Here is a 21,672-nt window from a genome sequence, read left to right as displayed (position 1 = left end):
CATGTTTCAAATAGGTTTGTTCTGGTGAGGCTTTCAACGTCCACTAGCCGCCAGGCCTACTATCCACCTCACGAAGGTTGCTGCAAAGGATCTCGAGGGTTTTCCAGTCGAGTTGCATCAACCTCCGGGTAAACCCCGCTTTAGTATGTGTTCGTCCTCCGATTTTGAACCCTCGTTCATCACGCCGACGTCCCCTCCACGCGATTTTGAAAGACTTGGAGCCCGTTCAATTAAACGCCTTCGCAGCGAACCAAGGCCCAAACATTCCAACTTGACATTAATTTTCATACTGCCTCTCGTGTCCTCTCATCCGACCCGGTCCCGCGAAAAGGGATGACCTCCCGAACTCTTCGTGATTCTCCATACAACGTTGACGCCCCGAAATCGCGTGATGAGGAAAGTAGAAAATCTTCTGAGCCGAGGAAGTTGTGTGCTTTCCCAAGACAGCTTACGGACAACATACTCCAACGGTGAGTTCTAAGCCGAGGCCAAAGGTATTTAGGAATTTGTTAGTGAACATATAAGGTTATACAAATATTATTAATTTTATTTTTTTATTTGTTTTGAGCATGAGTTGGTTGCAGCTAGTCGCTTCCATGTTGATTTGAGGTGCCTCTGCGCGGCCGCCAACTCGGTAGAGTGTACGACTTTTGTCGTCAGGCACGGACGTCGAGTGATTTATGGGGTCCCCTTTCTTCCTTTTGGTCGTGTGTCGCCACTAACTGCTTACAAATAAGTAGGTCATTGGCCTCGTGCTAAACACAGCTGTTAGAAGCAAGCAAACAGTTCTAAATGTGATACTATTTTATCAGTTGCAGCCCCATCTTCGTCGCAATTTTAACGTTCTGGAAATATATATTCATGCAAGATCACTCACCCAAAATCGTTATATTACCAGTCCAGTCGGGATATCGACGACATGTACATTAATCCACGTCCAGGGGCTGTAGGTAGGATGTAGAAGCCCCTAAGCCGTTAAGGGTTCGTATTAAATTCGAAATCGGTTCTCTATGTCACCCGTCTACTCGCCAGTAGGAACTATAACCATATTGGGTCTAATTTTCTAGCTAAAATTTCCACTTTCATACGCCGCCCCGTAGATAGCACATAAATTACCGAATACTAGATTTCGGAATGTTTAAGCGGATCATTTCTTTCAATAGAATATCTCTTCCTCCCTAACCGTAAGTTGATAGTTGACATGCATAGGTATTTGTTGGCCTCCACTGTACCTAGTCTAGATATCTCTCCCTATCGACTATTTTAGAGTATCTAAGTATTTGCCGAGATCTACCCAAAACCCCCTTCCCCTCCCTAGAACCTTTCATATATTATCTGCCACGTTCACTTCGATTTTTTCACTCAATTCTTATATCGTGTAAACCGTTAAAATCCTTCCCGTGCTCGCAAGAAAAACACTGTCTCTTCAATTTCACAATAAATTTAGAACTTTGTCTTAGCCGTTTTCGTCAGGTCATTTGATAATTATTATGGTTCTCTATTTTTTTCCTCCTCTAATGGCACACGCGTTATTATTAAACATTACTGCAGTTGAGTTTCATCGTTCTATATTAGTCCAAACCAAGAGACTCCAACCCGTGAATTTAGTATTGGCTAATTATGAGTCTACCCTTTTTTTTTGGTTGAATCTAATTAAATTTTAAAACACTTCAATTATTTCAATTAATATTAAAAGCACTCTAACTTCATGAAAATACCTTGATTTTCAAAACCCACAACTTCACTACATTTAAAACTCTATAAGTTTAGTTTAAAAATCGCACGCCAGAACTGTCGCGACGCCAAAGATCTCGAAGACCGACTCCAACCAAGTTAGAACGAAAAAAGCCCCGATTTCCTCCGAACAACGCTATTTAATCATGTTTTTTCGAATAAATCGACTTAAAATTTGTGCGACTTTCGCCTTTATGAATCCAAGGTTTCACTTCCCGTTCAGTTTAGAATTGCATAACCCCGTTTCAGGATTTTTGGCCCCCGCCTGCCGAGTTGAGGTAGACACCTACCCCCCTGCCGAGACGGGTACAGGCGTGTACTCGGTGACCTGACTTCCGGGCGCCCTCCCGTAAATGATTTTCGGCGATGTAGATTATTGCGCAAAATTATTTGATTATTTTTTCTCGTACGCGTGTTGTGTCCGTAATATTGGTTGATTTCCGGCCTATAGACTAGGTGTAGCTCATTTCTATATCGTTGTTTTCGAAATCTTTCCGAGAAATTCGCTATTGATATCGATAATATAATCGATAAATTATCCCAACTAACGGAAGCTTTTCACCTATTATGTCCAGCGCTTGCGCAATCCAGTATCCTTCCTTGTGTGCTGCCTTCTAGCATTTGATTGGTGTCTACACGATCCGTGGGTGATCCCAGGACACATATACCTTCCTCTCGGTGATGACATACGTAGGCATTCGTTCCAAAATTTGATTCGACACGTTTTTTGTAATTTCGCCTACCTGTTTTGACTCTTTTCGTGATATCCGCCGCATATCTTCTGGTAATTTTTCGTAACCCATCGCTGTCCACTACCCGAGTCGGTGACACCTCTTCCATCATGAGCTAAACTACCTTTCGGGTTTCTTTTCGATTCCTGGTCCTTCCTTTTCGGTGATCTACGCCCAGTACATCCCTGTTTTTACAGTTTTTTTGCGTCTAGTTTTAGCCCAACCCATATACCCCTTTCTCGCTCCATCCAGGAATTTCAATATATTATCCTCGTAACTTTGTTTACGCGCAAAAAAAGGTCGTAAAATTTTGATCGTTAATCAAAGACTTCGTGACCCATTAACTTTTATGTCTTTTCTTAATTACCCAACTTGCATCTCCCCCGTGTTAATATAATTAGGCAATTTCGGCCAAACATCCCATCTTAAGTTAAAATTCGTGTCCATTGTCAACACTTGAAATAGCACTCAGAACCTCAGCGATCGTAAACAATTCTCTCTATGAGGATCACCTCGTAATATGTCTTCTGGACCAAAACATTCTAAAAAACCATCTTCTTTCGCCAAACCGTCACCCCCCTGTTTCGTTATCGATGGTTGGGTATCGCTTCGTTTCTACCTTAGAATGCAAATTTATCGTCGTTCTCCAAGTGCCCTTACACGCATCGTGAGACCGGATCCCAAGGTTAGCTCAACAGTAAATCAACCTAGAGTGTTTCGTGTCTTTAGACCGCCCTTAGTCTCCGTGATTGGCGAAAAATTATTTAATTGATTTTGGGAATGATCTGATTCGTTGAGCTCCATCACGCCTCTTTTCAATTATTACGTGGTTAACACCTATTACCGACGTAGGTTTCTATAATAAAGCTTCTAGTATGTCCCAGAGATGTCCATAGTCTGTTCGTTTCTCCCTATTCTCTGAACGTATTTTAATTTATGAAAAAAAAAAAATTCTTTACGTTCCTTTACCCCAAACAGGTCCATTACAGCCTCCCTTTAGTAAGGATTACAGCGGATAAACACGTTTTGGTGTTTATTTGGTGAAATCATTACTAACAATAGGTTTAGATTGACTCATTTTTCTTCCTTTTTCAAATTTTTTTTTTCGTACTCCAAAGGTTGCGTACCCCTTACCTCCCTAAGAGGAGATGTTCCTATTTTCCCTAAATGCAAAATAAATTCTAGAATGGGTCTTTTCCTTTTTTTTTCTTTCCAATCTTCCGTTAATTTTTGGCTTATCTGCTTCCCACGAAGTTCGCCCCTGTACGTGTCTTAACTCAAATGCCTTTAAACAAAACGTAAGGCACAATGCCATTCATAAATCTGCCGCCTCCTACCACTCGTGATTTCATTAAGACGAAACACGGTTTCATTTGTCACAAAACTCGTAACTTTGCTTTATATTCTAGGCGCTTCGTCAGTAAACGTGTTTCCTCTTAACTACACATTTATGGCTAAGTTTTTGTTGCACCCCCAAAGGGTCGAAGCAAAGTTCTATGGGTACCTGACTGAAGTTTTGGTTGTATGTTTTTTTTTTCCCATTTTTATATGCACGCAACTTGAATCTATTTAAAACGCGTAGCTATTTTGCATGTGGTTTTTTTTTTTTCCTGTTTTTTTTTTGAATTCTCGCGTGACTATAATTTTTTCGTTTTCTTTAATAAATAATAATCCGTATGTGTGGCCGGTTATCAATAAGCCTTGATAAAACTTGAATTGGATTAAATCTGGTTTATTGAATTGGACACGCAACCTCCCTAAAACTGCACTTACGTGTCCTAGATGTTCATCGAAATTTCCGCACAAATATATGACTAAGTCATCCAAGTAGTAGCTTTGCGAGACTACCTATCTTTTGTTTTAATATTCGTATTGTACTGAACGTGTTTTGTTTACTTGTTGAACTAATTGAAATGGATTTATTTATTCTTATTCACAGAATTTAGTCACTATTTCACGCTGTAGTTTTCTCATAATATCACTGTTTTCACTTTATTCAAATATTAAGTTAGATTATATCCAATGGTTGTAACTATTCACTTCACAAGAACACTGCATTTATTTCACCGAAAACATCCGTTACGTAACGAACTTAAGTATTTTGATAGTAATCACCGGTAATGTTCACTGTAGGTTCAATGAACTCGTCGTGGTACGCAAACGTATTGTACCCCTGGTTGTACTCACTACGTTTAATTTAAACCTTTACGAAAACATAACAAAATAATTATTATCTTCCCTCTCTCACAATCCCGGCTGTCCCGATTCGTAACCAAGTCAAATCTCACTAGTCTTCGGTTTACATTATTATTATTATTATCCCACACTTTCTCCCTCTTTATATTGCTTGCTAGGTATCGAAAACCCGTTATCTACCGACCATTTTGTAATATACACATTCCGAGACTACCGATGTCTGCACGCATAACGTTTCCAAACTACGTCGTACAAAAGCTCATACAATATCTGTTATCTGTTATCACCACCCATTGCGAAGTTTAACTCTATATTAAGAGGATAGACGGATCCCTTTTGTATGAAAGCTTGTATTTTCGAAGCTGTTTCCTTCAAAATGTTCACCGGTTAGGTTTCCCCTTAATATCACGCTATCCAAAGATAACAAACCGTTTTTATGTACTACAAATCGTCTCGCAAATGCTCGGTGGATATTTTTTTCTTTCTAAGATTTATGACCCGACCGTTGTAAATCATGAAAAGGTCTATTAGTTCCTTTTAGCTTGCAATAATTTTCAAGTGACCATCGATAGGTCTCTTCGAAACGACAAACCGATATTAGTACGGTTTTTACCCACTTTCGTAAGGCATTTAAAATGTTTGAATAATATTCATTTCATATTATTTTTTTTTTCAAGCGGTCTACAAAATACTAGTCAGATGCTTTACGTTTCACCATCTAAATGCGAGCCCTTCTCAAATTATGATCATTTAACTGATTTGTATATTTTTTCCTTATCGAAGGTTGGCGTACATTTCGCAATATCAACTAATACAAATCTCCACTCAAATAAAGATTCCGTAATTAACTTGTCTATTTATTTATTTTCTCTTTTTTTTCTCATGAAATGTTGATTAACATCAGCTTACGTTTTTTTTTTTCCATTTAACTGTGTAACCTTTCCCTTTTATTATTAGTCTCGTGAAAGTACTCAATTTATATTATTCATTACTAACTACCGTATTGTGTATTAATTCTCTTTATTCATTTGTACGGCGCGCCTGAGGCGACTTTACCCAAAACGGCGCCACACGAGTCCCAACAAACAGCCGACCGACATCCCTGCCGTGTTCAGAGCGATAAATCTACCACCGGCTGTAGATACGTAAGAGTAGGTAACCTTTTTTTTTTTCCACTATTGTCCGGCGCCTCGCCGTCTCCATCGTAAGTAATTAAATCACAAATGACACTAGAGTCTAACAGTGCGTCCAGCTTAATTTTTGTTCACCTGTCTAGACTATTTTACAACTGACCCACATTCGTTTCGACCTATTTTTTTTCTATTCGCTCCTGACATGTTTTTTTTTCTTGAGACACCATACTCGTACCTCTATCGCTTATAAGGTCAATGAAGCCACCCCAACTTGTAAAACTCTCGGCTCCTGGTTCTCAAGGCACCAAATGTGTTGACTCGACCTCCTAATTGTCCTAACTCGCTTGAATGAGGTTTTTATACCTCTTTATCCCCAGCGTTCAGTTCGCTTTTGCAAAATGGTATCGTGCTGAGCCTAGCTAACTCTGAACATCCCCCGCCCCTGCGATATTGGACACAGTAAAATAAGGCCTTCGCTTTGGGGATGATCTACAATAAATCCCTTAACTTCACGTTGTGTGATTTGTTAATTCGAAGCCCCCCCGCTATGGGGTGGTAGGTATTTAATGTCTCCTTTCTGTGGTAACTCCCGGTTCTTTTTAGCCAAAGTGTGGGGAAAACGTCCATCGACCCTCAGCGAGTTCTACAAGGAACGAGTACGTGTCTCACCTAACTTTCGGATACTGGACCCTATTACTAATCGACCTAACAGTTTCTATCATATCTTTACAATTGCCTTGTATCCCCGCCATTTCTAACGTCCCCGTGTTTATAAATTCTAGATTGTGACATAGAACCGTACCCCTCCCCCCCCCTCTTGTGTACGGGCTATTAAACCCTTCGTTGAATAGTGTGTTGTTTCCGCATAAGTACCGGGACTCTCTCGTCGACCTCTGTAACGATGTACTGAAACTAGATAAATGGGTTTAGCTGTGGTTAGTAAACTTTGGGTGTTGCGGATGGAAGTGGAAACGAGAGAAAAGGAGATGGGAACGGATTGAATGACGAGAAAAGGTTTTTTTTTTTGCAAACTGGGTCGGCACCTCACTGCCCCAAATGAAATGGTCGCTATTCTTCCAAATGCAAAACCCCAAGAACCAATACGTGTCTGGCTTTCCCCGAGGTCTGGTCTAACTTCTTCTTATAGTCGCCTTGACACCTCCGGACCGCTCACGTCAGAGGGAGAGGTAATGCACCTGTTGGAATATCCCAAATCACCCCGCCCCGCTTCCTCCAACGGACTACTTTACTGACTGTAAAAGGGGAATTTTTCATTGCGTCCCTTGTCATGATGCTAAACGCGTGCATGTTTCAAATAGGTTTGTTCTGGTGAGGCTTTCAACGTCCACTAGCCGCCAGGCCTACTATCCACCTCACGAAGGTTGCTGCAAAGGATCTCGAGGGTTTTCCAGTCGAGTTGCATCAACCTCCGGGTAAACCCCGCTTTAGTATGTGTTCGTCCTCCGATTTTGAACCCTCGTTCATCACGCCGACGTCCCCTCCACGCGATTTTGAAAGACTTGGAGCCCGTTCAATTAAACGCCTTCGCAGCGAACCAAGGCCCAAACATTCCAACTTGACATTAATTTTCATACTGCCTCTCGTGTCCTCTCATCCGACCCGGTCCCGCGAAAAGGGATGACCTCCCGAACTCTTCGTGATTCTCCATACAACGTTGACGCCCCGAAATCGCGTGATGAGGAAAGTAGAAAATCTTCTGAGCCGAGGAAGTTGTGTGCTTTCCCAAGACAGCTTACGGACAACATACTCCAACGGTGAGTTCTAAGCCGAGGCCAAAGGTATTTAGGAATTTGTTAGTGAACATATAAGGTTATACAAATATTATTAATTTTATTTTTTTATTTGTTTTGAGCATGAGTTGGTTGCAGCTAGTCGCTTCCATGTTGATTTGAGGTGCCTCTGCGCGGCCGCCAACTCGGTAGAGTGTACGACTTTTGTCGTCAGGCACGGACGTCGAGTGATTTATGGGGTCCCCTTTCTTCCTTTTGGTCGTGTGTCGCCACTAACTGCTTACAAATAAGTAGGTCATTGGCCTCGTGCTAAACACAGCTGTTAGAAGCAAGCAAACAGTTCTAAATGTGATACTATTTTATCAGTTGCAGCCCCATCTTCGTCGCAATTTTAACGTTCTGGAAATATATATTCATGCAAGATCACTCACCCAAAATCGTTATATTACCAGTCCAGTCGGGATATCGACGACATGTACATTAATCCACGTCCAGGGGCTGTAGGTAGGATGTAGAAGCCCCTAAGCCGTTAAGGGTTCGTATTAAATTCGAAATCGGTTCTCTATGTCACCCGTCTACTCGCCAGTAGGAACTATAACCATATTGGGTCTAATTTTCTAGCTAAAATTTCCACTTTCATACGCCGCCCCGTAGATAGCACATAAATTACCGAATACTAGATTTCGGAATGTTTAAGCGGATCATTTCTTTCAATAGAATATCTCTTCCTCCCTAACCGTAAGTTGATAGTTGACATGCATAGGTATTTGTTGGCCTCCACTGTACCTAGTCTAGATATCTCTCCCTATCGACTATTTTAGAGTATCTAAGTATTTGCCGAGATCTACCCAAAACCCCCTTCCCCTCCCTAGAACCTTTCATATATTATCTGCCACGTTCACTTCGATTTTTTCACTCAATTCTTATATCGTGTAAACCGTTAAAATCCTTCCCGTGCTCGCAAGAAAAACACTGTCTCTTCAATTTCACAATAAATTTAGAACTTTGTCTTAGCCGTTTTCGTCAGGTCATTTGATAATTATTATGGTTCTCTATTTTTTTCCTCCTCTAATGGCACACGCGTTATTATTAAACATTACTGCAGTTGAGTTTCATCGTTCTATATTAGTCCAAACCAAGAGACTCCAACCCGTGAATTTAGTATTGGCTAATTATGAGTCTACCCTTTTTTTTTGGTTGAATCTAATTAAATTTTAAAACACTTCAATTATTTCAATTAATATTAAAAGCACTCTAACTTCATGAAAATACCTTGATTTTCAAAACCCACAACTTCACTACATTTAAAACTCTATAAGTTTAGTTTAAAAATCGCACGCCAGAACTGTCGCGACGCCAAAGATCTCGAAGACCGACTCCAACCAAGTTAGAACGAAAAAAGCCCCGATTTCCTCCGAACAACGCTATTTAATCATGTTTTTTCGAATAAATCGACTTAAAATTTGTGCGACTTTCGCCTTTATGAATCCAAGGTTTCACTTCCCGTTCAGTTTAGAATTGCATAACCCCGTTTCAGGATTTTTGGCCCCCGCCTGCCGAGTTGAGGTAGACACCTACCCCCCTGCCGAGACGGGTACAGGCGTGTACTCGGTGACCTGACTTCCGGGCGCCCTCCCGTAAATGATTTTCGGCGATGTAGATTATTGCGCAAAATTATTTGATTATTTTTTCTCGTACGCGTGTTGTGTCCGTAATATTGGTTGATTTCCGGCCTATAGACTAGGTGTAGCTCATTTCTATATCGTTGTTTTCGAAATCTTTCCGAGAAATTCGCTATTGATATCGATAATATAATCGATAAATTATCCCAACTAACGGAAGCTTTTCACCTATTATGTCCAGCGCTTGCGCAATCCAGTATCCTTCCTTGTGTGCTGCCTTCTAGCATTTGATTGGTGTCTACACGATCCGTGGGTGATCCCAGGACACATATACCTTCCTCTCGGTGATGACATACGTAGGCATTCGTTCCAAAATTTGATTCGACACGTTTTTTGTAATTTCGCCTACCTGTTTTGACTCTTTTCGTGATATCCGCCGCATATCTTCTGGTAATTTTTCGTAACCCATCGCTGTCCACTACCCGAGTCGGTGACACCTCTTCCATCATGAGCTAAACTACCTTTCGGGTTTCTTTTCGATTCCTGGTCCTTCCTTTTCGGTGATCTACGCCCAGTACATCCCTGTTTTTACAGTTTTTTTGCGTCTAGTTTTAGCCCAACCCATATACCCCTTTCTCGCTCCATCCAGGAATTTCAATATATTATCCTCGTAACTTTGTTTACGCGCAAAAAAAGGTCGTAAAATTTTGATCGTTAATCAAAGACTTCGTGACCCATTAACTTTTATGTCTTTTCTTAATTACCCAACTTGCATCTCCCCCGTGTTAATATAATTAGGCAATTTCGGCCAAACATCCCATCTTAAGTTAAAATTCGTGTCCATTGTCAACACTTGAAATAGCACTCAGAACCTCAGCGATCGTAAACAATTCTCTCTATGAGGATCACCTCGTAATATGTCTTCTGGACCAAAACATTCTAAAAAACCATCTTCTTTCGCCAAACCGTCACCCCCCTGTTTCGTTATCGATGGTTGGGTATCGCTTCGTTTCTACCTTAGAATGCAAATTTATCGTCGTTCTCCAAGTGCCCTTACACGCATCGTGAGACCGGATCCCAAGGTTAGCTCAACAGTAAATCAACCTAGAGTGTTTCGTGTCTTTAGACCGCCCTTAGTCTCCGTGATTGGCGAAAAATTATTTAATTGATTTTGGGAATGATCTGATTCGTTGAGCTCCATCACGCCTCTTTTCAATTATTACGTGGTTAACACCTATTACCGACGTAGGTTTCTATAATAAAGCTTCTAGTATGTCCCAGAGATGTCCATAGTCTGTTCGTTTCTCCCTATTCTCTGAACGTATTTTAATTTATGAAAAAAAAAAAATTCTTTACGTTCCTTTACCCCAAACAGGTCCATTACAAGTGCATTACCTTTTATGTTCAAGAAACAACTTTATTTTTGTAATATGTCCTTCAGAAATGTTTAAATAGAGATACCTCCCAGAAAAAAGGCAGTATTGCTATAACTGGTAGGTACAGGCGTACCTACGCAGGAGCTAGTGTTGAAATAACTGGTAGGTACATGCGTACCTACGCAGTCAGTCGTGAGATAATTACTAGGTTTATGTAAACCTAGGGAAAACAGAAGAATAAAGGAAACTAGACCTTCATTTCTTTCAGTTTAAGTTTGAGCAGAGGAAAATAAGATCCTCTGCAATTATATTGTGATTTAATAAATTTATATGTCAAGAAGAAGAAATGTTTTCCTGCATTCCATCTGACGGCGTGTTCTCGTACCACGATAGCAGAAACAATATGCTATATGCATGTAAGAATTATTATTATCGTCATTATGGTCAGAGTTTGTAGAATTGAGGGGGGGCACGGACTGGAATTTTCTATAAAATCTGTGTGGATTGTCTGTTAGTGCGGTAAATATCGCCAATATACATTTTTTGAAGATCGAAAAGAGTTGCTTTGATTTAACAACTGACCAGAACCGTTTACTGAAATTTTTATTGAATCTTCTGCCGTCAGAATGAAGATTTCATAACATTTAAGCGAGATACGTTCATATAAGTTTTAAAAAAAACTATCAAAACAACATCTCATTAAAACGCACTGTTTTGGTTGTACTACTGAATCTGTTGATGTTGACGTCGCCAGTCACGGTACTCTGTTCACAAGTCAACATTTCATCGTGATTTTGTACGGATATTGAGCAAATGAAAATTCTTTAAAAACAACCTTGATTCTGTGCAGAATCGAGCGGTCGTTTGTTGGATTCCCCTATTGATTAAATTTTTTAGAGCACGTTCGTCAGATAATAACGATGTTTCTGTTCTAGCGGTAATTCGATGAAAGATGCTCCAAAGAACTGGGATTAATCTCTTTGGCACCTGTACGTAGTCAGAAAACAAGCCAACACGCGTCCACCATTTTTACACGGTTGACATTAATTTTTTACACGAGAACAGGTGGCTTCTCCGACTCGTTCTTGAGTTTAAAAGCTCCTACCTCTCTCACCATGGGTTTCATAAAAACAGGCTCGCCACGCAGCATCCCCAAATATAACATAGGCCCTGAGGGAAATTAGTCTCCTTATGAAGTTTATGTTAAAAATAATTTCAATATGTGAAAATGTTTGATCTATTTCCTAAGAAATAAGAACTGGAACAAGCCTATAACACACATGTATGCGTATTGATGTGAAATGGTGATTTTTTCAGGCACAAAGAAGGTACTATTACGAAGACGTTTTCAAATCTGGCTGTCGATACAGGCACAGGCAGCTACTTTTTTTTTGCATTTCCCCTGGCATTTGGTCGGCAGAACCGATATGCCTACCCCCGTGTGTGATGTTCCGGGCGGGAGATAGAAGCTATACAAAGGTGGCATTAGTTTCACCATTACCGTCGGATTTTTTTACTCCACTGCTCTCAAATATGATTTGCGAAATACTTTGTACTATTTGGGACGAGATAAATAAATAAGGCAGGAGCGCTGATGCAATAATCCACCAGAAAATATGGCGTTTCAAAAATATAACTAGAAATATTTAAATATAATAGAAAAACTCGGGTTTTTTATACGAGTCACCATTTGTTTTATGCACACTAATAACCACTACGATATTAATAAAAATTTAAAGCGTTAAGTTATATTATCTTGCCTACTTATGTAAATATTTGTTAAAATTATTACACTGCATTCCAAAAATAATAATAACTCAATTTTATCACTTTTAAACAATCCGCGATTTTTTTTTCTTTATTATTGAAAACGATAAAGTATAAAATATTTCATAATATAAATCTTCACTGCTTGCACTGATTCTCGAATGACAATGCCAAATAAAAAAAGATTTTTCACGTAATCTTTATAGACCGAATACCTAAAACTTACAAGCAGTTAATTTTAAAACTGTATTTTCATAGTTCTCAGAAATAATATGTATTTCATAATGAAACCTCCAGTAAGCTTTTGATGGTGGGAGTTAAAACCTATTTTCACTAATTTAGACGATTTATCATAATTTATTTACCGATTAAATACTCTGCTTTAAAATTTATTTAACTAAAACAATTAACATAAGATTGAACCTCAAAATCAGAAAGTGTTAAATAGGTTATGAGAATTCGTCTTTGCAAATATTGACACCTCAGAACATAAGTAAGGCGAAGTTAGAACCTCTCCAACTACAGTGATGAACTCCACTGCGCCTCTTAAAACCGATCAACTGTCAGTTACAAACAAAATGGCATCTTCAAAAGGTTCAAAGTAATGTTAGAACCTTGTAAAATATATGGAATCTTTAAAAACTTTATGTTAGAACTTCGTCAGATAATTATATAATGAAATACAACACAGATGGCTCTGAAAATTATTTTGGTTTGAGCAAAAGAAATGGTTTTGCATTCCAATGTCATTTTCGAAAAAAACTTTAGTTAGTTAGTTAGTAAGAACTTTGTCTAACTAAGGTAACGAATTATCATCTCCCTCAATTTATCGAAGGATCCAATGTATGAATTGCTAAATAATATTAAATAATAATAACTAATAACTATAAAACGATTGGAATTCAACGTAAAAACGAATAACTGGATTTCAACGCAAATATGCTCAATGGCGCTATAAACAATTATCTACAACCATTTCGTGAGGCTTTTTAGAAAGTATAACCTTACGTTGAAGCAGTATAAGTTATCGGTAGGTACCTATATCTGGCACTACCTTCAGCTCTCAGCTAGAAAAAAGAATTTCAGTCTTTTTTTTAATCCATAGTGACCTTCTAACCAATTACCAGTATATTTTTCAATGTTATAGTTAGTTTTAATAGTTAAAATAACTTTACTAGCTATTAACTATAGTTGATAGTTAAAATATACAAGTTTTAATTTTTCGGGTCTCCCGAAAACGCATCCAAATCCGTGGTTCAGTCACGAAAAGCTTAAGTTTTGTTTCAAGAGGCGCTGTGTTTTAAATGGCGACGTCAAGAGTACAGACGTATTTTTTTTAAATCTTAAGTTTAACCGCTTTTAGTATTGAAAAACACTATGTTAAATATCAGCATCTCTTCACTATTGTATTGTTCTCTACCAAAACGATTATTTTTTTGCTAGTAAAATAGTTTATTTAGGTGATCTAATAAATGTTTGCTACAAATTTAACCTGCACAGTACTTGTAAGTTTGATTACACCTTGGCGTTTCAACTGCAAATTTTCTTTTAAAATTTAATGAGAGTTTCTATAATGTTTCCTTTTTGATACCTATTATTATGTTGGAATTACTGTGATCAAAAATGATAATATTAAATACATATTATTATGTAAGCAGATTAACACAAACATTTTATTGTGTAATACTGCCGCTCAACTAATTTTGACACTAACCTCAAAAATGCCTATAAAATAATATATCGTTTATTTTTTGAAATATAAATTATTATTGGCCCCTAATTGACGTTGCAATTCCTCCAATCCTGTGAAACATCAACAAAAAAGTCTTTTAAATTTGACGACTTTCGTGGTCGATGGGTAAGGCTCTCGACTAGCAAGCCGGAGGTCGCAGGTTCAAATCCTGGTGTGCGCAAGTAGATTTTATTGATAAATTTGTGTGATTTAACAATTTATTAATTAAAAATAATATGAGGTATATTTGCGGCACGTTTCTGAGTGACAGGTACTCTCAGTATCGCCCCGGTGTAAGAACATTCAGAATTGAAACGTTGTTTGAAATGGCTTTGGCTATGTTTAGTGACCCGATCTGAAAAGCTAGATACTTTCCCACCTTCTTCTCCTCCATCTCTTTCCCCTCCCCACTACATTAAGCCTGCAACAATCCCGATTGGGGATGCCATAGTCTCACTGACTCCAAACGGTCGGAAGCAGTTGGGACTCTTGTGCGGTTTTCGGATTAAAAAATATACGAAAATACAAAATACAAAACGATTTTTGTATTTGTGACTTGTGACTCTTGACGTCAGAATCAACGGATTATATTGTGCCAATCAAACAAGGGCGTTTGATGTGATGATGTTTTATTCTTTTTATAATGACGATTTATCAATCCTGCGCATAGTAAATCTTTGATGGGCGGACATAACAGTATAACTGCATTTTTGACCATTTAACGATTTATATGAGAAAATGTGTCTTGTGTATACCGGCATCAATGGTATTAACTGTATAGTTACACCAGTACTCAAAACATAAATAAACAACTTTGTGCCTATTAAACTAACTTAAAATACTTGAGCTCATAAGTATAAGATCACTTATACTTGTAATGACAATCACCTCTTTAGCTCAAAGATTTGGTTCAAAAAGAATAAAAGTACTTGTACTAGATGGTACACACGTGCAAAAAGTAATTCGACACATTTCTTCAGTTTCATAAGTATAAGTGTACCTTATACTGTTACATCCACCGATAATACTTCTAAATGATTTATGTCGCTAGGCGTGCCTATGAACTTGTACTATTGTGACCATCATGAAGTCACTAGTAGTTTTGACGTTTGTCATTTGCTTTACATTGTTGTGATTATTTTGTGTTCTGTGGATTATTTATTTACTTAACTCAATTTATTATTATTACAAAATGAAAAGATCTCGGCGTTTTATGGAAATGATGAAAAATTTAAACAAGGCTTGTGGTAAGTATATAAATTTCTGATAATGTTTCCTATTTATATCAGTAAATTAAATAACAAAAGTTTACAAATTCTAACCCCAAAAAGTAGAATACCTAGGAATACATTTAATCATATAGATACCAAATAGAGATTAAATTAATTTCATGTATGGCTTTCTCCAACTTTAGATCGTTTTTATATCACTGTTTATAATAAAATAGAGAAATGCCTGTTTTATCTGTATACCTAACTGTTCTATACCTAACATATGTACCTATATGATGGTGTTTTATCCTTAAATAATATTATTATGGTGCCTTATTCTTTATCTGAGATTAATGTTAATGTATCATAAATTTATATTATATAGGAGCTCCTGATGAAGGTGTTTTGGATTCCTCATTAAATAATAAAATTGAATCTAACAATGTGCCAATGCATATACTTTCATCAAGCAATGAGAAAATGCAATCATTGTCAGACGATAGTGTTTTACAAGTTATAGGTATGTACAATGTACATATTATAATATACCAATTGTATATATATATATATATAAATTTATATATATTTTTTATTATTTAAATTTAAAATACGTAAATCTTTCATTGGAAATTAAATGTTAGTTATTGTGATACTGGATAAGTTTAACATAATTATTATGAATTATTTTTCATTTTGCTTAATCTGTTTTATTATAACATTATATTAATTTACATAAACTTATTTTTTATAGGAACGTACGGTCAGGTTGCTTTGGAGCCCACTCGACAAGCTATGAATATTCCTTCAACAAGTTATGACGTCATGCCTTTGTCTGACAATAATTTTTTACAAGTTTTAGGTATGTTGTGAATACATTTTGTATTTCTCATGATATTGTACGATATAATTGTTTGGGTATGTTTCTAGTTATACATAATGATTATAATTTTTACAAACTATTTTCTAGATGGACACCATCAGACTGTTTTGGAGCTCGCATTAAATAATGAAACTGACATTCTAGGAGAAGTTATCTCTTCAAATGACATTCTCATGAATGAATGCCTTTTAGCAAATGGAAATGATTGTAAGCGAAAACATTTTTGAAAGTCATGATAGTGATTTTAGTAGTGACGACACTGATAAAGACCCTAACTATGTCCCACACTGTGAAGATTTACTAAGTACCCATACGGAACCACAAAATCTACTACTACCACCAGTTCAGTATTTTGTAACACTCCAGAAAATGGAAATAAAACTGATAGTAATACAAATGCGGTTATGAATACCAGAAAATACAGAGCAGACAAGAAAACAAAAAGGAATACCGGTCTATCTTATACCACCCTTAAGGTTAAAACTGTGAGGAAAAGATGCGTGAAAAATTTACCTAATTGTCGTATGAAATGTAATGAACGCATCCCAGAATTTATCAGAGAACAAATTTTTACTGAATATTGGGCTCTTGGAGAATACTCAAAAAGAGTAGCATATGTAGGAAGTCTTATTGATTCTATGGAAACTGTTCGACCAATAAAGCGAACTACCAATGAAGTTATTATAAAAAATCGAAAATATTCAAATAGGTTTTTTTTCAAAATAAATGGAAAAAGGGAGAATGTTTGCCGAGGTTGCTTTATGAAAACATTAGATGAAAGTCAAATGTTTGTTACAACAGTCATCCAAAATAAAAATAAATCTTTGACAGGCTTGACTGAGGGTGACAAGAGAGGGAGTATTGTGCCAATCCACAAACACTGTGATGAAGAACTGGAGAATGTTAGAAAACACATAAATTCATTTCCCTCTTACGAATCACACTACACCAGAAGAACTAACGACAAAAAATATTTACCTGCGCATTTAAACATACAATTAATGTACAATGCGTATCGTGAAAGCGTGACAACAAAACCTGTCTCACGCAAAACATATTCTCAAGAATTTCATTGTTGAAATTGAAATTTAAGTTGCCAAAAGTTGACACATGCCATCTATGCGATGTTCTCAAAATGAAAATTGAGACAACTGCGGATTCAAATGAGAAAAAAAATATTGAAAATGAGCAAAAAAATCCCCATATTTTAGCAGATTCTGCATTTGTCTCCAAACAAGCAGACAAAGAGAGGGCCCAGAATGACAGTACTGTAGTCAGTTACACATTTGATTTGCAGCAGTGTTTGCCAACACCATATCTACGAGGAAATAGAAATCCTACACTTAAGCCAGGCAAGTGTTATAATGATAATATCAAAAGAAAAGAAGAAGGATATTTTGGCACTTTTACCATTAATTCATCCCGTGTATCAATCTTAAGGATGGTGATGTCCGAGACTCATTGCCGGATATTGAACAATTCCAATAATACAATACTTTTTTTGTAATGTCTGTGCTAAAATACATTTAATATACTTGTACTTTTATTTCACAAAATAATAATAAATATTTTAGAAAAAATGGTTTTAATAAGATAAATATGCGCATTTCTGTCATATTTTCAGTGGTACAAACAGTACAAGATGGTCTCAGTAATTTATTTTAATTTTTTATTTTATTTATTTGGGAAAATCAACAGATTATTTACATATATAAGAATAAACTAAATAATAAAGATAAAATCCAATAACAGATTTTCACTTAAAATTATAATAATAATAAAAAATATTAAAACAAGAAACTAAGGGTTCTGTACCCGTGGCCTGAGAAATTTACAAAAAATACAAAATTGTAAATAATAAATAAAAAATAATAACAGATCTAGGAACACAAATAATATACTAATAACCAGCTAAATTTCAAAAATTTAAATTTAACTGATATACTAATAACCAACTAAAATTCAAAACAAAATGTATTGTAAAATTTCAACTCAGCAGCAATCAATAACACTACACAATAGCAATAATAACAATATAATAAATGTATACCTACAACTAAATTGAACACATGAGTATAAATTGGAAGGTAAGTAACTGGAAAGGATTCAAAGCAATAACATGATAACTTCAAGTAGAATATTTAAAATTATTTAATGTTAGTTATTACATATCTTTTAAAGGTTCCTAAATTACTTGAGAATATGTCCATATCATTAAAATTCTTATTAAATATACTACAGGCTCTGAATATAAACGCATTTTGTCTTATATTAGTAGAACATTTATGGAGATGAAAAAGTGATTTTTCTCTAGTTCTAACGCTCGGAACTCTAAAATTAATTTCAGACAGAAGGGGAGAACAATCAATAAAGCAATTGATAATTTTATGGAGATATATTATATCTGCGGAGTCTCTTCTAGTTTTTAATGGCTTAAGTCCATAAAGGTCCATCGAGCTGTTTACGTCAAGGTTTGAATTTAGTTTGAAATTTAAATGATGGACAAATTTTCTTTGGATGGCTTCAATGCGATTTATGTAAATATTATATTGAGGATTCCATATGGGAGAAGCGAATTCAAGATGACTGCGAACATAAGAAAAATACAATATTTTAAGTGTTATGATATTATTAAATTCTTTTCCAATACGGAATAAGAATCCTAGCATTCTAAGGGCTTTCTTAACAATCATATCAATATGAGCCTCAAATGTAAGTTTACTGTCAAGTATAACACCTAGATCACGAATTTGTGTAACTTTTTTGAGTAGTTGGCCAGCTATATGATAATTATGGTCAAACTTAATTTTATTTCTAGTGAAGGTAATTACATAACATTTAGAAGTGTTCATGTTGAGACGATTGCGGATACAATAATCATTAAGCCTATACAGATCTTCTTGTAGTTTAAAGCAGTCAATTATAGAATTAATAGGCAGGAATATTTTCATATCATCAGCGAAAAGTAGAACATTTGCATAATTAAAGCATTTTATAATGTCGTTGATGAAAATTGTAAACAGTAACGGTCCCAGGTGAGATCCTTGGGGCACACCTGAGGGTCTATTTACAATCTCAGAGATGAAGCCATTTATTGTTACTCCCTGAGTGCGCCCATTAAGATAGGAGACTAACCATCTATATAAATCCCCATGAATTCCCAAAGCTAGTAATTTGGACAAAAGAAGACTGTGGTCAATTTTATCAAACGCTTTTGAGAAGTCTGTATAGATTACGTCAACTTGGATTTGATCATCCATTGATTTAGTAATATTTTCAATGAAAATGGCAAGATTAGATACAACCGATCTTTTTTTCATAAAACCATGTTGGTTCACGAGTATTACAGACTCGATGCAGTTATATAGTTGTTCATGAACAATTTTTTCAAAAATTTTACTAAAGATTGGTAATTTAGATATCGGTCGATAGTTCTGGACATCATTTTTAGCCCCAGACTTAAAAACAGGTGTGATGAGAGCACTCTTCCAACGATCAGGAAAGATACCTTCTTTCAATGAGGATTGAAAGAGCAGTAATAGGGGCTTCGAGATTACCTTGCTACACATTTTGATAAAGAAAGCCGGAATTTTATCACTACCCGCACCCAGTGAGCTAGAAATAGTATCGATTATTTTTTCTATTTTTTGTTTTGAAACTGATACCGAGGAGATATTAACTTGATTGTCAAAATGATAGTTGGTAGAGTGTACATCGGAAATAGTGTTGTAATTAAAGGTGGAGACGAAATGCTGTGAGAACAGGTTACATATTGCGAAAGGATTTTCAGCAGTCACTTCGCCCAGTTTCATAACATGAGGCAAACCAGAATTATTTCTTTTTCCTTTAACATAAGACCAAAAGTTTTTAGGGTCACGAGATATATTAAGTTCAGCGTTTGTTATAAATTGTTTAAGACATTCTCTAGACAATTTCTTTTGCCTTGATCTAAGGATACAGAATTCATGGTAGTCTAAAGGATTGGACCACCTTTTCCACATTTTAAACACTTTATATTTTTCCTTAGTCAGTTTTATTAGGGCTGGACTAAACCAATAGGGATAAGAATTATTAATATGAACTTCCTTTGACGGGACGTTTAATCGAATGATTTCATATAAAATTGTATAAAAGCGGTCAATAGCAGTATTGGTTGATAGGTTTAAAAATTATGCATCCCAATCAATACTATTAAGGACGTTATTTATTGTTTCATAGTTAGCTTTCCTAAAAAGATTGATTGTTCGTTTGTTGTCCACCATAGGAGTTTCCAGAGATATGTTAATGTCAACAAGAATGCTTTTATGATGTTTACATTCAGGGATGAGATACTGGTCAGTATTTGATACAATTACAGGGATCGAGCTAAAAACAAGGTCTAGGTATGTATGATTATTATTTGGAAAGGTGCAGTACTGTGATAGATCAGTAAATGAAAGGGTGTCAGATAGTTTGGAAATAATTTCAGATTTAGAGCCATTCGTAATTTGCATACTATTACCATTACTTAAAGACCAGTTAATTTGAGGTAAATTGAAATCACCCGATATGACAAAATGATCATCGTGATGTAGTCCTCGAAGTTCACATAATTTATCCATGAATTCATTTATATTTTGTGAGTGATTGACTCCTGGAGGTATGTAAACACAGCATAAATGAATTTTTATGAAATTATTAATCGTAACAGTCACCCAGATGTCTTCAGCATTCGTGTTAAAATCCTTACGTTCATGAGCTATGAGGTGCTTCTTCAACGCAATCATTACTCCACCTCCTCTTTTTTGCTCATTGCGATCGCGCCTAAATACCAGGTAACGGTTGTCAAATAGCTCTTCACTAGCAATACTGTCTACAAGCCAAGTTTCAGTTATCATAATAATATCATAGTTGTTATTGGTAACATTAAAATAAAATCTATCAGTCTTAGAACGCAGTCCAGTCACATTTTGATAATATACATTCAACATTTTAGTACATTTAGTTGATAAAATATATAAAATATAAGATTGATAAAATAGTTGTAAGCATGTTCTAGTAAATTATAAATATTAGAGTGGTGTTGTAGTAACGCAAGCAGAGTAATTGTGGGATAATTTGGATTAAAGTTGGTAGTATTAAAAGAGTTAGTTGTTAATATTATACAAATAAAGAAAAACCAGTACAAAGGATGATATTTTAAAGTAGGAAAAAAGATAAGGTAGATAGGAAAAATAAATTGATAATAGCTTATATTCACACGAGACGATGCTAAATCTAAGAAGATTATCAGCAAAAAACCTGAGTCACGTCAGATTCCAATGTCACCTGAATAATGGGACTAGTTTCATTTTTGCGTATAAATATTTTTCCGTATTTGATCCATCTGAATTTAAAGTTTTTATCCTTGCTTAAGTCTCTCACTGTCTTGAAGAGCGCACGGGTTGCAGCAGTCAGATGCTCGTTGACATAAATTTTGGAGTCCCCGGGAAGCTTCAAATCACTTGAGTTGAGACTGCCTTTCTTCCTTATAGCAGCAAGAAAGTTATCTCTACTGCGG

Source organism: Hesperophylax consimilis, chromosome 9 (genome assembly GCF_061612785.1).
Source record: "Hesperophylax consimilis isolate HC1 chromosome 9, BYU_Hcon_1.0, whole genome shotgun sequence".
In the NCBI taxonomy this organism is placed as follows: domain Eukaryota; kingdom Metazoa; phylum Arthropoda; class Insecta; order Trichoptera; family Limnephilidae; genus Hesperophylax; species Hesperophylax consimilis.
The sequence above is the reverse complement of the archived record's forward strand: the minus strand, read 5'-3'. Positions refer to the sequence as shown.